Source organism: Canis lupus, chromosome 24 (genome assembly GCF_048164855.1).
Source record: "Canis lupus baileyi chromosome 24, mCanLup2.hap1, whole genome shotgun sequence".
Taxonomy (NCBI): domain Eukaryota; kingdom Metazoa; phylum Chordata; class Mammalia; order Carnivora; family Canidae; genus Canis; species Canis lupus.
The window spans coordinates 6,328,577-6,347,897 of NC_132861.1; the positions used below are offsets into that span (position 1 = coordinate 6,328,577).

Sequence of the window (19,321 nt, forward strand, 5' to 3'; positions counted from 1 at the left end):
GATTTTGGAATTAAGGAGACCTGGGTTTCATCCACGGCTGCAAAACCTACCAACCATGAGATTGTGGGCGAGTCATTTATCTTCACTGGGATTTAGTTTCCTTATGTTAAATAGTGATCATAGATTAACTTCAAATGAATTGAATCGAATTAAACTGAACTAGCATTTATTAAACACTTCCTGTGCGTAAAGCAATCTAAATTTGTTGTTGATGGTTACAAGGAGCAAATAACAGCTATTACCCTCTAAAGTATCATACAAAATGTAAATGGTTCTATGGTGTGCAATGTCTTAGGCTCTCATTACCTTTCTCTTGAGCAGTTAGCTCCCTCATTATTCTCCACACAAACACTTCCTCAAAAAAAAAAAAAAATTGTTCTGTAGGATACAGAGAGGCATTGATCATGCTGTCCTCCAGTTCCCAAGCCTTCTGCAGCAACCGTCATTCCACTCCTGGCAGTGATTTGGCCTTGTTTTCTCGTCTCTTATCCACACATCCTCCTTCATGGCCACAGTGAGCAGTTGGTGGAGCCTGAGGAGAAGGATATTGGCAGCCTGCGTTGAGGGGCTGGGCTCAGGGTAAATAGGAGAAGGCTAAGAGAAGGCAGAGTGGGGAGCCAAGAGAAGCTCCACTTTTAACTGCCAATCCGCTGATCTCTCTTTCTTCCAGAGCTCTGTCCCATTTCCACCTCCACTACCACCCCATCTCTGCTGTCTTCTCCTGATTAGGTCTCCTGTGTTTTATCTTTCAGTTTTCATCTCTCTACTGAAAGCATAATATGGAACTCAAGTATATTTTTATAATCTGCTGTGTTTACTGAATTAATTTTATGTCTTCTGTTCTTAATTTTAAAAGCAAAGGAGAATATTTCCTTATTTCTGGTTTCTTTCTCACTCTCTCAACACCTACCCTAAAAAAATAAATAAATAAAACACACTTTGTTGAGTTTTTCCTTTTGCTGAGTTTAATTTTTTCCTGTGGCTTGATAATTTTCATCAAAGAAACAGTTCCCTATCCTTGTCTCAAATAGTGAATTTGACTAGTGCATTTAAATTATGACTACATTAACAGGATTTTTTATTTGTGTACATCTTTCCACATTGTATAAAGCAGTAGCTCTTGACAAGGAACAGTTTTGCCTTCCAGGGGACATTTGGCAATATACAGAGACATGTTTGCTTGTCATTACTAGGGATGGGAGGGAGTGCTACTGGTATTTGCTGGATAGAGGCTAGGGATGCTGCTAACCATCCTACAATATGCAAGGCAGCCCCCACAATAAAGAATTATCTGTCCCAAACTATTATTTGTGCCAAGGAGAAACACTGTTATAAATTAGGATAAGCCTATGTGGTGCTCAGACTGAAAACTTGGTGAATAATTTCTATAAAGTGTTTATTTAGTTCAAACTAAAATGTCTTAAAGCTAAAAGAATCAACTTATGCTTCCCCTGTAACATTTCCTTAGTCATATTTGTATTCAAATTATCTAGATTTTTCCATTGCTGATGTTCAGTGATTTCTTCTTCCAATTCTTCTCTTCAATTTTTCCACAATGTCATATTCTAATTAACGAAGAAAAAAATATTTAGTCAATGTATTTAGTACTATTTGTTACAGAATATGTATGATTTTAGAGAAAGCTGGGGGTATTTTTGATGGTTTCTTCATGTATATTTTTTAAAAATACCTGTTAAATGTTCTTTAGGAATTTGATTATAAAACTTCTCAGATATTTACTTCAGTATATCCATTTTTCCCCTCTTAAAACCTCTGAGAAAAAAAAAAAAAAAAAAAAAAAAAAAAAAAAAAAAACCTCTGAGGTTTATTTCATATGTAAACAACCTGTGATATAGAACAGCCAGCATATCTTTTACCAATAGCCTCCTCCTTGTCCTTATTTATAAATGCCAGTTTTCTTAAATTATTATTACTTAAAATATTCATTTGATTCCGTCCTCACCTTGTCATTTCTTACAAGCTTCCAAGATTTTAAGTTATGGACCAGTGATCATACCAAAAGAACGATAAATTATGAAGGCTAACTATACATTAGCAGAGTTCAATGTTGTAGTTAAAATGTGCACAAGTTAATCTGATGTGTAGTTAATGATTTACATATTCATCACAATGTTGCCTGGTAATTAGGCATGTGGTAAGCAGTTCAGAGAAATTACTATAATTAGTATTCCTTCTACATGGCCAAACTACATTTTTGTAAGGGTTTTTTTTCCCCCTGTTTGCTTAGTTATTTTTCCAGTGGCTATAATCAATGTCAGTGTTGACATTCTCCTGCATATAGTAGTACTGTGGAACTGTGTATACTTGTTGTACACTTTAGTTGTCTTCTCTCTCTCTTACACACACACACATCACTTTTTCTCATTCAGACATACATGAAAGACTAACATACTCAAGCTGCTCCCTTTCTTGTATTATTTTCCTGGGGCTTGAGAAAATTGGGAATAAGGAAATGTTTGGGAGATGACACTAGCCACTCCTCTGTTTATCATAATTTTTGATAATATGAATGAATTCATCATTTTTGTTTAAGAAAAAAAGTCATAAAAAATAGAAGAAAAATGGCATGAACTAGAGCCCAAGACAGACTTAGGTGCCAGTGATTGCTTGTGTGTGTCTCCCCTAAGCAGGGCCTCATTTTCTGCCTGTAACTTAAAGAGGTAAAACATCATGTTCTAAAGCACAGAGATTCAAAGCCGTAACTAGACTGTGGCACACAAACAAAATGGCACCATTGGTCATACATACCAACCAAGAACTATCTTGTGCTTATTTTATCCATTCATGCTTGTAGTGTGTGTAGGTTGGCTGGGTCCAAGGACCAGAGGAAGTCCCACAGGACCAGCCAGGAGGGCCATTGGCTTTGCACAGGATGGGAATCAAATGTGAGCTGAGAGGAAGTGAGAGCAGAGTTTATTGAATACAGAGAAAGTGCAGGTGCAGAGTTTCTGGAAAACTCAGAAAGAAAAGGAGATTTGAGTCTTGTTTTTGCTTGGGAGCTAGGGTTTTTGTTGAGCACGGTGGTCTGATGTATATGTCCTCTCAGGCATCCAGGAACTAATTAGAACAAAATGAGTGTCTAGGTGTCCTCCCTAAGTCACTTAGGCCCTGGAGCCAAGGATCTTGATGAATCATTGGTCTGGAAAATGTAGATGACAGCCCTACCTAGTTATTCCTTTAGATATTATCTTTGTGCTGGAAGACTCCAAAGAAATCATTAACTCCTTGCTCCTTATAAGGAGGACATACATTATTTGTACTGTAAGGCATGTGGAAGGTGGAGGTGCAGGTCCTAGCAAGAATAGAGGTGGCAAAAAAAGCCATCCTTCATAGGATTCCTTCATTTTCCCTCTCTTACCTGGACATGAAGTTTTAGAATTATACTCTACAGTTCCTTTTAAACCAACCAGATTAGTCTAAATTTTTTTCTTCACTGTTGTTTCAAATATGCTAAAATGGTGAGACTACAGCCAGTTTTGATTCTTATTATCTATGAAATTTTTAATTCTCATTATTTACGATTGATATCTTTATAGTATAGGAAATGCTTACTGCTAATGTGTCCTCTCATTAGTAAGAGCAAGTTTTGCAGACATTTCTATTTACACATACAAGACTTAAGTCTTAAGTATCTTCTTAAGGACTTGGGGTAATGAGAAATATGTTTCATTTCTTTTGCAAAGCCTTTCCTGGAAAACCAGGCAGGGACCACTGTTTAGCTGACAGTTGAAGATACTGTCCATTGTGGCCTACTTTCCTAGGAAAAGACATTTATAGGCATTCTGTAGTTCCAGGAAATAATCTTGTATCTATAATTGGAACTTATTTAGGCTTTCCCAAACTTTAAGTGTGAGTTAAAAGGTGACCTTTAGAAGCAATAATGGAAGGGAATAAAAGAAAACCACATTAAAAGAACAGGGTTAACCAGGCATATCTGCCTCACTTTGGTGCCTTGTGCTATTTGGATCATACATGTTGGATCCAGGTTATTTAATGTTTTCATATATATTTGAAGACCTCTACAATATAATGATCTTGGGATGCCTGGGTGACTCAGTCAGTGGAGCAGCTGACTCTTGGTTTCAACTCAGATCATGATCTTAGGGTCCTGGGATCGAGCCCCATGTCCCTATGTCAGGCTCCATGCTCAGTGGGAAGTCTGTGGATTCTCTCTCTCCTTCTCCCTCTGCCCCTTCCCCAGTTCCCTCCCTTTCTCATAAATAAATAAATAAATAAATAAATAAATAAATAAATCTTAAAAAAAATAATGCCTGTTGCTCATGGAGGTGGCCTCTCAATTCTGAATGAAATGTAATTATTATGAACGAAAATTAAGAAAAAATTAAAATGTTTAAGCTACACTAAGCCAATCATCTAAGTACTTAAATGTCAAATAGTTTTATCAGTTACACTCTCCTGTATCAGGTGTGTATGTTTTTGGTAGTGTTTCCTGAATCAAGTTCATTGTTGTTCTCAGTTTTGTTTTGTTTTTAAGTAAGTGATTTGGAATTTTTATGTTTCACTTACATGGGAGGGGAAGACTTAGCCCACTAACTATCCTCACCACCAATGGCATCCTCCAACTAACTAATTCTAAGAATTGGTTGATGTAGTACTTTTAAAATGTGTTTAGTTCTCATTTTCTTCCCATGGTTTCCCAAGGTTTAGTAGCCTTTGATAGAAAAAAAAAAAAAAAGTTGTCCTGGAATGTGCATTATTGTGACTCTGCTTGCCATAGTCCCAGTAATATTGTCAAATACTTACTGCACACATCAGTTTATTGATCCCTTTGATATTCACTGAGCTCCTGAAAAGTCATATTGACTTTTTCCTCACCCACTATCCAATCCAGCTAGTTTTACTCACACTTGGTCCCTGCCCTCCATTCTTCACATGTAGGCTGGGTCAAGGCAGTCCTCATTTCTCCTGGCATTGGGGAAGCACCTTGGCTGGTTTCCTTGCTTTCAGCCTTGCACTTTTCACATCTCTCCTTCACATGCCTTTAATGTACTCTCTAAAATGCAGACCTAATCAAGTCACTCTCATGCCTTAAAATGCAGTACTTTAATAGATCAAGGACCTTCCTTACTGCCCCTTCCCCATCCTCTAAGGATAAAGTCATTGCTCCTTTAAGTGGTCCCCCAAACCTTAAATCATCTGGCCTCTACCTGCCTCTCCACATTCCCCTTCCTTCATTCTACTGTTCTACTGAACGACTCAGTAATGAATGGCTTTAGATCTCCACTCTGTGCTGCCTTAGACCTGCTCTGCCCTTGACTTTGTGTTCTCTAGCCTGGGATACATTATCCTCTCTTCACCTAGTTTATGTCTACAGGTTCTTCACATTTTACCTCAAGTTTGCCCTCTTCTGTGAGTCTTTAACCCACACCCAGATGGAATATGTCCCTCTTCTGAGCTTCCAAGCTCCTAGACACACCTCTGTCTTCTATCCTTGCACTCTTACCACCTCATGTGGAAATGATCTGTGTGTAGATTTGTTTTCACCTCTAGTTGAAAAGTTCACCTAAGCTAAGGACCATACCCTCTTCATTCTCTTCATTTTGACATGCTAGTGCTGAACTCTTATGAGATGTAAGAGAATTTTCCCGTGGAGCTTTACTAGATTCCTTGATAAGAAGAACGTTGCTATCTTCTATATAGTTTCTTTCTTTCCTTTTTTAAAAGATTTATTTAGAGAGAGAGAGCGCACACATGAGTGGGGGGAGGGACAGAGGGAGAGAAGAATAATCCAAGCAGACTCCCCACTGAGCTCAGAGCCTGATGCTGAGCTTCATCTCATGACCCTCAGATTATGACAAGAGCCAAAATCAAGAGTGGGACACTTACATGACTGAGCCACCCAGGAATCCCTATTTTCTATATGCTTTCAAAGAAAACAGATCTTCACTTGTTTTTTTTTTCTTTTAAGTTCTAGTAGCATATTAAAATTGTTTCACTCACTTTTACTTTTCTTTATTGTTGCTACATACAGTTTAACCAAAGCCTCTCAGAGACCTATGAGTTCTAAAGCAGATTTCACCAATTTTCTACCCAGTTTCAAAATAGATATTTAAAATATTTCTTTCCCTTGGGGGAATATATATGTTTAACATCTCGTCTCTGAAGTTCTTCTGAATGATGATGTCAAAGTAGTACACTGTAGCTGTATTCTTCTAAGAATGGAAGTAATGGAATGTGGTTAATTAAGTTACGGAGGAAAAGAGCACTTTTTGTTAAGAAAGCTTTAAGTTTGTGTGAATTAGAAAAAGAACATTCATGAGAAGGTCAAGCAACCACTGACAGTAACCTATAATCTTGGCAGTGCTTTGGAATTAAGTGTCTTTGTGGTATTCGTAGAATTTTTTTAAAAGATTTTATTAATTTGAGAGAAAGAGAGAGTATGAGAGCATGAGCAGAGAGGAGGGGCAGAGAGAGAGGGAGATTCCTCACTGAGCAGGGAGCCCAACACAGGGTTTGATCCCAGGAACCTGGAATCATAACCTGAGCTGAAGGTTTATCTTCAAGTTTATGCAGTGTCAGCAATCCCTGATTTTTTGGTATACTATATGGATACCAAATTATAAAGACCACTGTAAAATAGTTATATTTTCTCATAAAATAGATGCTATCTCATGTTCCTCTCTAAAGCCTTGACATAAAATAGTTCATAGAAATAGCTAACCACATGCTATAAATGTGAAGATGTGACTAACCATCTCTGATATCATTTAAAGAGGACAGCCTACCCAAAGGAAATGAGAATAAGGGTAGTGTGTACCTTGATTATAGAGAAGACTTAAATTAGATACAGCTTAGAAAAATACACCCATGTGGTGACTTAAAGGGAGCCAATCTAAAACTAAATACTGTCCTCACAAACCATGAAACATCCAACCACAATTGGTCTTCTATTGTTAAATTTATAAAGGCATATTAAGGATGATTCTGAATGACCAAAACATATTTAAAAATCCACCCAAAGAGGGGCACCTGGGTGGCTCAGTGGTTGAGCATCTGCTTTCAGCTCAGGTCATGATCCAAGGGTCCTGGGATCGAGTTCCACATCGGGCTCCCTGTTAGGGAGCTCCCTGTTAGGGAGCCCTCTTCTCCCTCTGCCTATTCTTTGCCTCTCTCTGTATCTCTCATGAATAAATAAATAAAATCTTAAAAACAAATCCACCCAAAGAATTTTCATCTGAAGTTATTTTCCTTCCTATAGGAAAAATATGCATTCAAGAAATACCTGAATATGATTGCCATTTTAGTCACACTCCAGTCTGGAATCGCTCTTTATGCTAATCATCCTCACAGCATCTAAAGATTTGAAAATGAAGGCTGTTGTCTGGTAGAGTTTGGAGATGAAACATGGCTGGGATCTGAGCTCTTGGGCATCTTCTCTCCTTTGTCATCTCTGCTCCTCGTGAGTGCCCATGTCAGTGGCAGGCTTAAGATCCAGGAAGAATCACAAAGGAAAAATAGAAGAATACGAGCAGCAGGACCACAGGGCTTTCCACAACCTTATTTTCCAGCTCCCGGCCCTCCCCTGAGCACTTTCCTGTGCAGTCCCTTTGAAAGTCCCTTTCACTTTCCTGTACATTTTGGTCCCTCTTCCCTTCTCCATGCTGCTTCCTCTTTTTCTTAAGGAAGACTCACAGGATCCTACTTCCAGGCTCAGCTCAAAGATCAGAATGCCCGGCAGAGGCATTCTCCATGCCCACTAGCTTTCTTCTCCCCTGGCCCTCAGGCTGGAGGAGCCCTGCCCCTCCCTGCTAGGACAGCAGGACACTCTGGGGCTCCCACATCAGAGTGCACTAATTTCAAGTTCTGGCTCTGATACATGTGTCTGTGTGGCCCTGGGTCCTTTGCCAGGCAAAGCCTTCATTTCATCTATATAACCAAATCATACTTAATTCTACACTACATCATAGTGTAGAATGAAATCATGCGTATAAGAGAATGAGCATCGTGCCTGGCACAGCGGAAGTGCTCAGTGTGTGGAAACTGTTAATGACTTTGTCAAAGGTGATCATGTATGCACCATTCTTTAAGGAAAGAGACGGGATTTTATTCTTTGAATATCTATGGTGTCTGGCACACAGACACTTGAGAAATGTTTACCAAGTGGTAATTCATTCAATTAATGAATAAGTTTAGAATGGTGGCTGTGAATGAACAGCAAGAAAATTTCATATCATTCTGGAAAAGCTGCTTCCCGCCTTCACCTCCTACCCCTTTGCCTGCTGGAGTTCCTGTGGGCCGCTGGTAGTTTGGACCCCTTGAGAGAAACCACCAAATTAGAGTAGAAGTCCTTGTTTTGAGTCTCTTGTATTCACTGAGCATTTATTAAACAAATACTGTTGAGCTTTTCTTTTGTGTGCAGGCACAACTGTACATCTGAAAGCAGAGTTTCACTTTTATACTGCCAAAAAGGAATCCATTTGGGCTTGTATGTTGTTATATAGGGAGCTGTATCCATGCACAATCATGCTTTAACATACTCCAATTATGCCTTTCTCCCGCTGAGATATTAGGGGCTTTCCATTTATCTTTCTAGCCAAGAAAAATTTCATTGAATCATCCAGAGTTACTTACCTTATGTCTAAATCTCCAAATGAACAGGTGAATATCCTGAGATGTTTAGTAGGAAGGGCTACCAGACAATGTCACATGTGTGGTACAGGGAAGTGAGATATGGTCAAAGCAGAAACTGCTAGTGTTAGTAAGATAGTGACTGTCCCTTTATCATAGAAAAGCACTTTTACATGGTAAGGACAGACTAAAGGTCTTCATGGACACTGAATTCCTTGAGGTCCTCACCAAAGGGAGGACCCTTTGTGGGAACCTCCAGAATACTTGATAAATTTTATTGTTTGATCACTTTTTTTTATTAGTACCCAAAAGGGTACTAACTTGGCATCTGGCTGACTAACATTTTCCTAGGTTATAAGGCCTCACAGATATATTAATAAATGGGATCAAAAACCTTGACAGTGTTCCCCAGTTATGTGTATTAAGGATGATTCCACTGAATTAAATTAGTTTTAGAGATCTTTGCTCATTTCTGACTCACTTCAGATTTGTGCAAAGAGAGAAAGGCAGTTTACCTTGAGTTTTGACTCATACTTATAATGATTAAGAGTCCTTGAAAGCTGCTGGAAATAATGTAATAATGCCTATAGTTTTATTCTTCATATTGCATTTTAATGAAAGATCCTAACGAAAGATATATAAAAAGCAAAAAAGTCTACCACTGAATAATCAGTGCAGGTATTTAAAGTGAGAGGTGAGATTCTCCAAGAAGTAGTGATTGTATAACGTGTCTTGTTACACTCCCTTTAGTAAGATGAGGGCACATTGGGGCATAAAATTCCCTTATGATATGTATGTCCCAGCTGGTACTAGCCAAGATACATTTCCTTGAATCATCCGAAACTATTCTGCTAAAATCTACACTGTGGCGTGATATGTTATAAATCATCTATGTTGAAGTAAAATGGTCTAATACCAGGAATCAGAAGAATAACAAAAACGTGGAAGAGAAGGTTGGCAAGTCCCCATCTATCTGCCCTGCCCCTCACCCTATCCAGAAAACCCAAAAAGGGAAAGAGGGCAAATGAGAATAAACAAAGAGAGAAGGGCGTCTCCACAAAGCTGAGCCCCCTGAAAACCTGCTTTCTAAGGAGACTATTTCCTAGCGCGGGCAGAAGATGCTACAGGCAATGTGGGGGCAAACCACAGTAATTTATTTTGCACACAGCTATACTCAAAACACACCATGATTTATTCCTTTATAACAGCTTTATTGGGATAGAATTCACACACCATACAACTCACCTACCGACCAGTGCACCAACCAGTGCACAATTCACTAGTTTTTAGTATATTCATAGCATTGCACAACCATCACTGTGATCAAGTTTAGATTTTCATCACTCCAGCAATAAACCCCATACCCTTTAGCAATCCCACCATTCATTTTTACTCAAGCACAAGGAGAAAAATTCTGTATTTATATACCTGGATTTATAATATAGTCATTTTATTTTTACAAGAGTCATGTTATAATTGGGGATAAAGCAACTTGAGAATTACTTAGCTAATCCAGTTTAGGTTTTTTTGTAAACATTTTTATGATTTTTAAAAATTTTCTAAAATTCAACATTTTATGCTGTTTCTGGAGATAGAACTCTATAGTCTACCTGAATCCTTATTGATCATTTACAGAACCTATTGTGTCACCCATCTAATGAGAACGTTCTTTGGAAATACTTTGTGACCTTTTGTTTAAATATCATATTGAGTAGGTTCCTTTTATTTTTATTTATTTGTTTATTTTTAAAGATTTTATTTATTTATTCATGAGAGACATAGAGAGAGAGAGGCAGAGACAGGCAGAGGGAGAAGCAGGCTCCATGCAGGGAGCCTGACATGGGACTCAATCCCGGGTTTCCAGGATCACGCCCTGGACGGAAGGCGGCGCTAAACCGCTGAGCCACTGGGGCTACCCAAGTAGGTTCCTTTTAATAATTAATTCCCAGAACCTGTAGAACAGAAGTTTAGCCAATCAGAATGCAATACAATTCTATGACAGGGGCTCCTGGATGGCTCAGTCAGTTGAGTGCCTGACTCTTGCTTTAGGCTCAGGTCATGATCTCAGGGTAGTGGGATCCGGACCTGTGTGGCTCTGCACTCAGTATGGAATCTGCTCAAAATTCTTTCCCTCTCCTTCCTTCCCCTTCCCCCAACTCACATGTTTTCTCTTTCTAAAATAAATAGATAAATAAAAATCTTTTTTAAAAAATCTACATGGCAAAACATTATACAGATTTCAAGTTAGGAGATAAAAAATGCTGTGTGTAAAATGTGTCTTATAAAGGACTAAATTTTGTAACACAGAGAGTATATGCTGATCAATAAAGAAAAGGACAAACAGAAAAGCCCAAATGACAAAATTTTCAAGAAGTTGCAAAATATAAATTAACACAACAGTGTAATGCCATTTTTACTCAACATGTAAAGAACGTGTTGTATGGGCACCTGGGTGGCTCAGTCCTTAAGCATCTGCCTTCTGCTCAGGTCATGATCCCAGGGTCCTGCTCAATGGGGATCCTGCTTCTCCCTCTCCCTCTGCCCCTCCTTCTTCCCCTCCTTCCCTCTCTCTTTCTCTTTCAAATAAATAAATATTAATAAAAAAAGAATGTGTTGTGAAAGCAAGAGGAAAATCATTCTCATACAAAGTTGATGAGAATGTGGATAGTGCCAAACAGCTCTAATTTATACAAATTTTAAACGCTCATTTGTCTTTTATCATTGATCCAGCAACTGTCTCTAGAAATTTTGTGTACACAAGTTTATATGTAAAGTTTATTGCAGTTTATATATAACCACAAAAATCTAAAGAAAAACTAAAAGCTATTAACAGAGGTCTGGCTAAATAAATTAAGATATATCCATTTAATGTAATACTGCACTGTCACTAATAAATATTAAGCCTATTTAAATGGGCCAATATAGAAAGTTGCACAATATGTATTATTAAGTGGAGAAAAAAATCAAAATATCAATATTATATATTATATTCTGTTTGAATAAAAAGAACACATATACACATATATGTTCACATATGCATCTTTGTGCATGCTTATATATGCGCTGACATTTTATGACAGACTCCCAAGAAATTATCACTGATTATCTTCTGGGTGCTAAACTAAATGGGGAAGTAGGGAAGAGACATTTTTACATTATACCTTTCTTTATTGTTTGGATTTGTTCTAATAAAACCTAAACTTTGTAAAATTTAAGAGCATTTTTACATTTAAAAATCAGTGCTCATATATTACAAAAAATTGAAAATGCAGAAAAACCTTCTTAAAAATGTAATCCCTTGACCTAGGGAGGAAAAACACCATTAAAACTCTTCATAAATATCCTTTGAAACATTTATTTTCATACACATGCACTGTGTATGATTTGATACATTTGATAATCCACTTTTTTCATGACATATATTCTATGTGGACACATAGAATATTCTATGTCATGAAATACTATTTTATAGTACATTTTAAATAAATGTATCCTTAGTAATTGTCTGGTTGTGATAGCCTGTTTGGGCATTTTCTCTTAATTTCCCTTCATATATAGAAAGAAAAAAGGTTGGGAGAAAACAGTAATCAAGATGTAAAAATAAAAATATTATAGGCGAGGAATGAACAATGACTCTGAAAATCAAAAGCCATATTCCTTATTTTATTTTATTTTATTTTATTTTATTTTATTTTATTTTATTTTATTTTATTATTTTCTCATGAGTGACACAGAAAGAGAGGCAGAGACATAGGCAGAGAGAGAAGTAGGCTCCCTGTAGGGAGCCTGATGCAGGACTCTATCCCAGGACCCCAGGATCATGACCTGAGCCAAAGGCAGACACTCAACCACTGAGCCACCTAGGTGCCCCAAGCAAAATTTCTTCTTAAAAAATAATATGTATCACCAAATCTTTGGGGGGAAGAAAAAGATGAGGAAATGAAACAGAATCCCAAGATGTCTTATGCTGTATTCCTAACAAAACTGACAAAAAGGAACTTAAATAATTTTTTTAAAATGAAAAAAATCAATAAATCTTCAGCTGTATCCAAACAAAGAAAGAAGTCTAGTTTATAAACTTTAAAAAGTGGTTGCTAAGTAAGGGCATGGAAAATCCTAGTATGTCCCAGCATGACTTAGCTCCTAACTTCTAATTTGAGATTTACTGCTTTCTTTTAACTTTTTTGCTTTGTTTGGATTTTTACAATGGGTATATATCATCTCTATAAAAACAATAAGTCCATTTAAAACATTTTGATAGCTATTTTCAAAGAAGAAGAAGAAAAGTCTTCATTAAATGTTTATATTTGGCACGTATGAATATGCTTTCCTCCCTAAGTGAGACCCAGTGGACCTCATGTAGACTCCTGTGGTTACCAAGAGACCATCGTGTTCAATATTGTCTCTCTTAGCCTAAATGATGTTTAGGACTCTTTGGTTTTTGTTGGGTACATGATGTGCCAGGAAGGCTGAGGAGAATAAGATGACTTTTCTGTTTTCTAACAGAGAATAGGCTTTTAGCAACTATTTAAATACATTTCTGCTAATATTTTCAGAAAAGAATAAAACCCTCTCTATGTGAAATTGAATGTCTTTAAATATCTCTTGACACTTTTTCTTTGTTTTTGGAAATAAAGGACCAAATTTACCATAAAAATACAAGTTTACCTTAGCTCAACATCTCCGTTTACTGGGTAAATATTTGAAGATGATAAGTCTAGCCATGAAAAGAAGTTATCTACTGAAGTCATTCAGTGAATTACTCTACCAGAGATAACTACCGTGAGGATTACAGTAATGACTCATTTGTTTGATGGCTGAGGGCCAAGAGCAAATAGAATGTCATCTGATTTCAGACAGCTTCCCTGCAAGTCAACTATATTATCTCCCTTCTACCCAGACCCTTTTCACTGAAAGACCACAATCCCTCCAAAATCCTATATACTGTCATATCAGATGGCTGTCTTCCTATGACTACAAAATTTATTAGCCTTGAAATACTATAACCCAGGGACTTACATAAGTACTGCACAGGGAATTCGTTTCAAGCCACATTTGACCCCTTGTTTTAAAGGTGATCTTCAAATAGGTTTAAGGGAAATAAATCAGATTTTCAACCCATAGTCTGCTTTCTCCTAATAAAAAAAGAAAAGAGGCTTTAAATGTTTCTAACCTTTTTCTTCTTTTCTTCACTTTGGCACAGAAGATTAATCACATCTACCCAGAGATGTAATTTAATGTCTGTCATTTGGAATAGAAGAGAAAATAGATAAATGGCTCATGAAGAGAGTACTTTAAAATTAAACTATACAACCAAAGATTTTATTAGGCTGCTAATCCATCCTGCTGATGGGGAGGATACTTCTCATTAAAAAGTCAAGTAACAAGGAAACATGAGAAACAGGATAATAAATATTACACTCTTTGGCAAAAGTGAGGAAAGGAAATTTTAAGTTTTCAGAGTATGAGAGAATTACCCATAAGAATTAATTCACCCTTAAAATGTCCCTCTCACATTGCATAAATGTGAAAGAATTTGGAAAGAAGAAATTGTTCAGAAGTTTGTCTTATCTAGGAAAACTTTGTCATTCATAACTTTACATTCCCTATTTATGGGTGGGCATACTTTCCCAGCAAAGGTTTCTATTTGTATCTGATATAACTCTGTGCTTAACAAAAAACCTAGCTACAAGACTTAAGTGATTAAATTATGCTCATGAGATCAGTTCCTAGATAATGGCCTTCCTCAGGTTTTCATTGAATAAAAACCGAGAATTTTGTTTTAAAGATAATATTTATGGCTACTCTCCCCAAATTCCCATTTTCTTATTCTTCCCTACACACAGTATCTTTTGTGATCTGTGAGCAGCCCAGATCATGCAGCCAGAAATCTAGTGATCAGCGTAACAGGTCACAGAAATGATGGCAAATATCTTATCTACTTGTACAACATTTTAATTGTTCCATCCAAAACTCAAAGACCCATATGAGCTGCTAAAAATGCAGATCTGGGAATAGCTGGGATATTCACCAGGATTGCCCATTTCACATTGGTTTAGCCATTTTCAGGTGTTCACCTCCCTGCCTTGTCCATTCGGACAGGTCATCTGTGGTTCTTGGACAACCTGTGATGTCCCCCAAGACTTTAACATGTCACATGATTAGCTGTGTGTGACAAGTGTGTCACCTAAGAAATTGCTGACTGTAGAATAGCAGGATTTATCTTCTGAGGCAAGCTCACTCTGTCAAAGGTATAAGCAATCCAGAAACATTTCTTCTTTCCAATTGTATTGCAAGGTAATATTTGGGGACTCACCATCCAGCTGGAAACACAGTTACTTTCTCAGCATGGGCAGTAGTAGGGCTGAGGGGAGGTGGTTAACCTGGAGAAGTTTAGAATACATTATTGATCTTAGGAAGCGAAATTTATATCTGACTTGCATTTAACCTGTGAAACTTTGTCTCTGGCTTTTCAAATTTCTTTATCCTATTTAATCTTCAAAAGAAATAAACTGACTTGCTGTTTTTCCTGGAGCAGTAGAATAGTCAGGAACACTAAGTCTAGAAAAGTGGTCCTAATGTGGGTGTTGTCTGGTTCACGTACTGAATTATTTTAAAAAGGAAAAGAATTTATTTCATCCCTGTTTCCTGGGTTCTTTCATGCCGCTACCTTCAAAGAGTACCCTAGAAATCCATAGGCATAATAGATTCACAGAAAATGAATTTATATGCAGCACTTAATTTAATTTTTCGAATGGATCTCCCTGGTGGCACTCTTCAGAGACTTTTAGAAAAGAAGTATTGCTTGTGTGGCACCAAGGGGGAACTCTTACTAAAATCTTTTTTTCTTCAGGATAGGTACTTCTGTAATATGCCAAGAAGTCACTAATTCTAAAGCCTGTTCATAGTTAGAACAATAGATAAACCATTATGGAAAAACATGATTGGCTGCCATACTTTTATGTATTTTCTTGGAAGGAAATGAAAACTTTCTTTTTTTTTTTTTTGAAAACTTTCTTAAGAACCTATTTAGCCTTTAGATAATATGCCTCCAGAACTACTACTACTTCTACTACTAGTTCTTCTCCTCCTCCTCCTCCTCCTCCTCCTCCTCCTCCTCCTTCTTCTTCTTCAGATTTTTTTTTTTTTATTTGAGAGTAATGACAGAAAGAGAGAAAGCTCACCCACGAGTAGGAGGGAGAAGCAGACAGCCAGCTGGGAGCCAGACATGGTGTTCTGTCCCAGGACTCTGAGATCATGGCTTGACCCAAGGCAGATGCTTAACCAACTGAGCCACCTAGGCGCCCCTGTCTAGGGAACTTCTAGCATTTTAATCCCCTCCTGTAAGTGGTACTATTATTTTAGGTACAGAACACCTTTATGCTATCTCCATAGTAATTATTTATGGTGGAAAAACAATCACAAGTTGTTTGCAAAGTTTTATTTCTTTAGACTATAGAACCATTACTTTATCATTACTTCTGCATTCTAAGGCTCTGATTATTTTAATTTTGATTATGGGGTCACAAACCAGTAGCGGAATTATATATTAAAACATGAATTTGAAGAGTTTAGGGAGGGGTATGGCTGATTCAATTCCTGACTTTTTGTGCTCTGCCAAATGTACACATTTGTGTTACCCGTTTCTTCCCTGAAGTAGCTAAGTTTTATCAACTCCTGTGATTGTCCCTATTCCTTGAAGGCAAAACCTTTAAATTAAATTCCATCCCAATGAGATTTTGCTCAGAAGTAGATTTGCATTACCATTCTTGAGTATTACTCAATCCTTTTATAACCACATAAGTTCAGCTTATCATTTGTCATGACGTTCTGATTATTTTCTTCTATACCAGGGTTGGAATGTTTATTCCTGTCCTATAGTTACGGTTTTTTGTTTTTTTTTTTTTTCGCCTTCAGCTTCCCTATTGAATTTTTATTTTTTTTCCTCCTTGAGATGACAGAGCTGGCTCAAAGATGATTTTGGTAGGAGAATTATCATATATACATATGGTCCAAAATATATATATATTTTTTATTGGAGTTCAATTTGCCAACATATAATACCTAATGCTCATCCCATCAAGTGCCCCCCTCAGTGTCCGTCACTCAGTCACCCCATCCCCCTGCCCACCTCCCCTTCTACTACCCCTTATTCGTTTCCCAGAGTTAGGAGTCTCTCATGTCTATCACCCTCTCTGATTTTTCCTACCTATTTTCCCTCCTTTCCCCTATAATCCCTTTCTCTATTTTTTATATTCCCTGTATGAGTGAAACCATATAATGATTGTCCTTCTCCGATTGACTTACTTCACTCAGCATAATACCCTCCAGCTCCATCCACGTCCACTCCTGATCAAAACTCTTCAGAGTGTAGGGATAGAGGGAACTTTCCTCACCATCTTAAAAGCCATCTATGAAAAGCCCACAGCAAATATCATTCTCAATGGGGAAACACTGAGAGCCTTCCCCCTAAGATCAGGAACACGACAGGGATGCCCACTCTCACCACTGCTATTCAACATAGTACTGGAAGTCCTAGCCTCAGCACTCAGACAACAAAAGGAAATTAAAGGCATTCAAGTTGGCAAAGAAGAAGTCAAACTCTCCCTTTTTGCAGATGACATGATACTGTACATAGAAAACCCAAAAGACTCCACCCCACGATTGCTAGAACTCATACAGCAATTCGGCAGTGTGGCAGGATACAAAATCAGTGCCCAGAAATCAGTGGCATTTCTCTACCCTGACAATGAGACTGAAGAAAGAGAAATTGAGGAGTCAATCCCATTTATAATTGCACCCAAAAGCATAAGGTACCTAGAAATAAACCTAACCAAAGAGGTAAAGGATCTATACCCTAAAAACTACAGAACACTTCTGAAAGAAATTGAGGAACACACAAAGAGATGGAAAAACTATATCATGCTCATGGATTGGAAGAATTAATATTGTGAAAATGTCTATGCTACCCAGGGCAATTTACACATTCAGTGCAATCCCTATCAAAATACCATGGACTTTCTTCAGAGAGTTGGAACAAATAATCTTAAGATTTGTGTAGAATCAGAAAAGACCCCGAATAGCCAGGGGAATATTGAAAAAGAAAACCAGAGCCCGGGGCATCACAATGTCAGATTTCAAGTTGTACTACAAAGCTGTGGTCATCAAGACAGTGTGGTACTGGCACAAAAACAGACACATAGATCAATGGAACAGAATAGAGAACCCAGAAATGGGCCCTCAACTCTATGGAGAATTATCTCCTCAGGTCTTGTCTTTACCTTCAGACACAAAAGCATGACTCCCAAATCTCATTTACTCAATGTGGAGTCAGGTTTGGTTGTCTTTTCTCAGGATGAGACTCCGATGATTTCTCTTCAAATGCAGTATACCCCTTCCTGGTAGACAATCTCTATTTCCAATCAAGCTTGATGTCCTGAACATCTAGATGAGGGTCAGTGACTTTCTGGAAACTTGTTTTGTATATAAGCTCCTCCCCCTATCAAGAACCTGGGTCCTCTCCTTTAATTGACCAGGTGATAAACTGGATAGCTCAGGCCCACCTTGCACAGCGGTACTTAATTGTAGCATAGATATTTTCCTTGAGCTGTGTGCCTCCCAGCAAAGCAGTTCTAAACCTCTCTAGGTATAAGAAACCATCCAGGAAACACATTAAAAATATAAATTCCTAGATTGTTGGTCTAGGGGAAGGGGTTTGGGAAATTGAATATTTACCAATAACCCTCAAGTGATTCTTATCATTAAGGAAGTCAAGAAACACTCTTTTTAAATATTGCTCTCAGTAAGTTGTTGGGGTCTGTCTGTTATTTATTCCTTTCTAGAGCGACTAACTCCTATTTATTACCATCTTATGGCCCTGTTTCTTAAATTATTGTTTGAGTATTAGAATCACAGTCAGCTAAGGTGCTTGCTCAAGATCTATTTCAATCCTATGGGGTTGGAACCTCTGGGGACCTGGGCCCAGAAACCTTTTTCACATGCTCCCTCAGATCAGAGTCACTGACTTAAGGGTACCTCTCCATAGCATTAGCTTTAATGTGAATACAAATTACTAGGAACACTGGTAAAATGCATATTCTGATTCAGTAGGTCTGGAGTGGAATTTAAGATCCTACAAGCTCCCAGGTGATGCTGAGGCTGCTGGTCCATGGACCACATCAGCACAAGGAGGAAGGAATGTTCCTAAACAGAACCCAAACTATTGGACAGCACAGAGCCTGTGAGTTTGTTTCAATGGGAGAAGAGCAGACCCCATTGTCATCTAAATGGTTCTAGTCCTAATCCCATTAAGGGGGCATGTGGCAATTCAGAATAAAACCTTATCCTTTGTGAATGACATACCTGGCTTTCTCAACTGTCATTACTTTGTGTTGTCCACCAGCTCCACACCTTCATCTTTCCCAGTGAGGCCCCTTCCAGACCTCCTGACCATGAAGCACTCAGACCTGTGCTAGACCATTGAACCAAAGATGTACATTATCCTTGCTTCTGCATGGCTGAGATAAAGCCAGGCATAGAGGAGCCTTCCCAAAGAGAGAGCTAAAACTATCAAGTTTAATTTCAATTTATAGTTCTATGCTCTTTTTTGGCAGGGGAGCTTCTTTTATATCCTTTTCTTTTCCCTAGGAGTTCATACCCATTTTCTAGCTTTCAGTTCTTGAGTAATTTATCTGTTTCTTATTTCTTATCT

The 19,321-nt window shown here is 37.8% G+C and overlaps 1 protein-coding gene across 9 annotated transcripts in view; it reads left to right on the top strand.

The window, feature by feature from the left end:
- DCLK1 (doublecortin like kinase 1) overlaps nt 1-19,321 on the top strand; it is a 341,630-nt gene that overhangs the window by 214,792 nt on the left and 107,517 nt on the right. The gene's annotated exons all lie outside the window — the stretch shown is intronic.